This window comes from Eurytemora carolleeae, unplaced genomic scaffold, assembly GCF_000591075.1.
Source record: "Eurytemora carolleeae unplaced genomic scaffold, Eaff_2.0 scaffold1370, whole genome shotgun sequence".
Taxonomy (NCBI): Eukaryota; Metazoa; Arthropoda; class Copepoda; order Calanoida; family Temoridae; genus Eurytemora; species Eurytemora carolleeae.
In genome coordinates, this window is record NW_019397260.1 from 48,012 (window position 1) to 53,187 (window position 5,176).

Sequence of the window (5,176 nt, forward strand, 5' to 3'; positions counted from 1 at the left end):
GACTCTAGCTGGGGGCATCATGCCAGAGAAAGTGTTCTTTATCTATCTATCATGAGATGAAAACCCTATCTATCTATCATCACTTTAACTATCTATCTATCTTCTCAGTTCTGAACAAGTATCTTTCTATCTAACCACTTGAATTTACTGTCTATCAACCTATCTAGTTATCTATCTATCTGGGTTTAAATATCTATCTATCTATCCAGCATATTTGGATTGAACTGCTTGGAATTCAGATGTTCTGTATGTAGGACTGCCTGTATGTGTACGGGACCGTAGAGCCCAGCAAATAACGGGCTGTACATATCCCACAACTGTACATAAACTGTACTTCTAACTTAACCAAATTGTGTTCAAATGATAATTTATTAGTTGTGAAGGACAATATGTTATATGTAATAAGTATACTCTGGTCTAAGATGAGACAGTTGTAGGATTCTGTGTTCCCGGCTTATACAGGCAGTCAGGCAGCTTAGGTGCCAACAAGGCAGTGTCAGGCTCAGGCAGACACACATCATACTGTAGGACATACACGTACATACTTATATCCAACCTCACTAGAGCTACAGGTCCTTCAATTTTAGTTATATATATTCACAGTGATTTTACCATCACAGCTTCTCAGCTCCATGGTAAATATGTATCTCATGTTTAGAGCTGTTTTTTTTACCTTCTAACCTTGGGAGCAAGCAATAACAAGAAATGTGTCCTTGCCCCTCCCAAATCTATTTTTTCGAATATTGCTCCTTTGCTGGGTGTTACTTTTAAACAGCTACTTTCTTGTATGTCTAGAAATAGTACACTGAGGACCAGAAAACTGTAGAATAGGAAGACGACATTAAAGATATGCTTTAGTGTATTTCTGTTTTTTTTTAAAATCCTTCATTAAGTGAAATAGGTCTGTTTACACTGCTGCTGTGTTTCGTGTTCATTGTATAAATATTTAAACCCATAACTTGAGTCTAAAAGTCGTCTTCCTATTCCACAGTTTTCTGGTTCACACTGTACAATTTAATACAGAGGACCACACTTGATTACTCAACCTACCAGCTTATAACCTTGCCTGACCACTCCTTATCTTTAATTTATTATTTTTATTCTATCCTGAATACTTTTTTGTAAAGTCTAATTTTTTCTCTTATTCTTTCCAAACTAAACTTAACTTTTCCAGTTCTACAAGCTGATTAAAAACCTTCTTAATTCAAGATGCTTTTAAACATATTTACTTACTTCAAGAAGTTTCTAAACCTATTATATTACTTCAAGCTGCTTCTAAACCTATTTACTTACTTCAAGTTGATTCTAAACCTAATTAGTTACTTTCAGATGCTTCTAAACATATTTACATACTTTAAGTTGCTTCTAAACCTGTTTAGTTACTTACATTTAAAATTCAGTGATGGTGATGGACCAAACCTCTGTAGAGTAAAAAAGTAGATGTTAGTTCCACATTTACTTACAGCTGCTTCTAAACCTATTAATTTACTTCTAGCTGCTTCTAAACCCATTTACTTAATTCAAGCTTCATCTTATCTAGATACTTTCATTTCCTCTAGCTGCTTCCATCTTATATCTAGCTGCTTCCATCTTATATCTAGCTGCTAAAGACCAGCTACTTCCATCTTACTACTGCTACCAATATTCTTATTTTTTAAGCTGTTTTAAATCTTATTTTTCCTATGAGACACTTCACATTCTTTCTATAATATTATTTTAATAACTTGCTTGGAATTTGTTTCCCTTTGATTTAAAAAATAGTTAACTCTGATGCAGAGTTTAAGTTGAGTGTGGAAATTAGACACCACTGTTGGATAAAAAATTAAATATGCACAAATCTGTCTGAAATAATCTAAAAATATCATTTTGGTGAAAAATGGCAAGATAAGGAACCGGTTTATTGTATATATATATAGTACATATATATATATATATATCTATATACTTATATTTAAATGACGCCATTCCATAGTAAAAATGAAACATGTGGAGATTTTTCTTAACAAATTTTTCAATCAGAACCATGTCGAAATTTGGTTGAACTCCTCTTAAAACCTACCCGCCCATTTATTCGAAAAAGCGCCTCTAATCCGACACAAATGTCTTTTAAAGATCCATTTATTTTAGCTATCTCTACATCTTGATCTGAACAGTAGGGAGGGAAGCTAGAGATATAGAAATATACAGATCTGCCAGGGAGGGGAGCTAGAGATATATAAATTTACAGATCTAGCAGGGAGGAGAGCTAAAGATTTATAAATATACAGATCTAGCAGGGAGCAATTGAGCTAGATATATATAAATATACAGATCTAGCAGGGAGCAATTGAGCTAGATATATATAAATATACAGTTCTAGCAGGGAGGGGAGCTAGAGATATATGAGTACACAGATCTTGCAGAGAGGGGAGCTAGAGAGATATAAGTATACAGATCGAGTATGGAGATGAGCTAGATATATATAAATATAAAATTCGGTGATAGTGATGGACCAAACCTCTGTAGAGTAAAAAAAGTAGATGTTAGTTCCACGTTTATTGAAAATATATTTCCGTCTGGGTTGACCCTCGTCAGTTCTTGAGGATGTTTTTGTCACCAAGATTAAAAATATACAGATCTAATAGGTAGGGGAGTTCTATTTGTGGAAATAAAAGGACATCATATAAACTATAAGGTTGTTATGCATATTTTAAGCGTATCATATATACTTTAAGAATGTCAAGCATACTTAAAAGATCACATTTACCCTAAAAATTATGATTCATGCATACTTTAAAGTTATCATGCATACTTTGAAGTTATCATGCACAATTTGAAGTAATCAAATGCAAAGTTTAAGGGTTTCATTCATAACTTGAATTTCATGCATACTTTGGGGTTATCATGCATACTTTGAAGTTATCATGTATAATTTGTAGTTATCATGCATAATTTGAAGTTATCATGCATATTTGAAGTTATCATGCATAATTTAAAGTTATCATGCATAATTTAATGTTATCGTGCATAATTTGAAGTTATCATGCATAGTTTGAAGTTATCATCCATAATTTGAAGTTATCATGCATAATTTGAAGTTATCATGCATAATTTGAAGTTATCATGCATAATTTGAAGTTATCATGTATAATTTGAAGTTATCGNCGTTAAAAAATAGAAAAAAAGGTTGGGGTGTACAGTAAAAATAGAAAAAAAAGGATGGGTGTACAGTGAAAAATTGAAAAAGGATGGGTGTACAGTAAAAAATAGAAAAAAAGGATGGGTGTACGTTAAAAAATCGAAAAAAAGGATGGGGTGTACGGAAAAAAATATTAAAAAGGATCGGAGTACAGTAAAAAATATAAAAAGGATGGGTGTACAGTAAAAAGCCACAAACTTTTGACATTTCAGCTTTCTAAAACTCATTTAAAGTCGACATTTTGGCTTTCTCCATATGTTAAAATTCCAGATGTGCTTTCTCACACTGATTTTGACACACGGTTTATCCTGGATTCAGTCGATAGATGTCTCTAGATGGTGTTCATTTGCTATTTGCCGCTGAAAGCTTTGCCGCCATGTATTTTCCAATTATGAATATCTGGGAAAGGAAAATAAAAAGCTATTCAGTAAGGTTCTAGTTTTTCAATTAGATATATTTTTATTATTTAATATCATGTTAAAATGTATTTTACTCATGAATTGAATATTGATTATTTTCACCATGCCAAGTAAGCAAAATCAATTAATGATCATAATATATGATATGTTTTAAACTAGATTCAGAAGATATGATATGTTTTAAACTAGATTCAGAATATATGATATGTTTTAAACTAGATTCAGAAGATATGATATGTTTTAAACTAGATTCAGAAGATATGAAATGTTTCAGCTAGTGTTTAATTAGTATTGTCTCGTAATTGTACATATATTCTACCTAAAACTGCCAAATGTAAGAAGCAATCCAAATGTAGGCTGATTTTTATGAGAAATATTTATGGCCATCAAAAATAATTTAATGTTTACACGTCATGTGGCAAACTGGTTCTAAAATAATAAACTTAAATTGGATTCATTCTTGAAAATTTTCAAGACAAGCAATTAACAACATTCTTATAAACGCATGATTTTGGGTATTCCTGCGACAAAAACATGTTCTCTTTAAATATATATATGTTTGTTCAGTGAGATATATACATATATATTAATTTATTATTCAATCAAAAAAATGAATTGCATCCTAGGACCTAAGACACGACGGCGTTTCATGGAGTTGCTTCAATCTTCAGCGAGGTCAAGTTATCATGCATAATTTGAAGTTATCATGCATAATTTGAATTTATCATGAATTTAAAGTTATCATGCATAATTTAAAGTTATCATGCATAATTTGAAGTTATCATGCATCATTTGAAGTTATCGTGCATAATTTGAAGTTATCATGCATAATTTGAAGTTATCATGCATAATTTGAAGTTATCATGCATAATTTGAAGCAATCAAATGCATAGTTTAAGGGTATTATATACAGCTTTCTGTTTATTTAATCAGCAAGGGCGTTGGATAAAAATATTTGAAGATTAAACATGGTTTTATCTATTGTAATCTCTATATATTAGGCTAAGGTCTTTGCATGAAAATCATGTTTTGGAAATTTTAGCAAATTATTTAGAATTTAAATAGTAAGGTACCTGTTCCAGGTTTGAATGAATGCAAATATGAAATTTGAATAAATTAAGTTTGAAGTTTACCTTTACACGCGGCTAGGTTCTACTCTAAGATATGCCTCATCCGGTATCTGGTTTCCGGTTCCTGGTATACGAGGCATTCAGGCTTATTCTTCGCAAATATAAGATTATTTATAAGGTTTTTTTACGTAAATATTAGGTTTTTTTTACGTAAATATTAGGTTTTTTAACGTAAATATTAGGTTTTTTACTTAAATATTAGGTTTATCTTTCAAAAATATTAGGTTTATTTTTCGTAAAGGTTTCTTCAAAAAAGTTTAGGATGTATTCCCTATATTTCCTGTATTCTCTGTATTCCCTGTATTCCTTGTATTCCCTGTATTCCCTGTATTCCCTGTATTCCCTGTATGCCCTGTATTCCCTGTATTCCTTGTATTCCCTGTATTTCCTGTATTCTCTGTATTCCCTGTAATCCCTTTATTCCCTGTATTCCCTGTATTCCCTGTATT

At 31.4% G+C, this 5,176-nt stretch overlaps 1 long non-coding RNA gene across 1 annotated transcript in view; it reads left to right on the forward strand.

Annotated features, from left to right (window-relative positions):
• Nucleotides 1–335: 335 nt before the first annotated feature.
• Nucleotides 336–5,176, forward strand: part of LOC111713095 (uncharacterized) — an 8,112-nt gene continuing 3,271 nt past the window's right edge. Inside the window, exon 1 of the long non-coding RNA XR_002767599.1 lies at nucleotides 336–572. This is a non-coding gene — a long non-coding RNA (uncharacterized LOC111713095). The remainder of the gene's footprint in view (nucleotides 573–5,176) is intronic.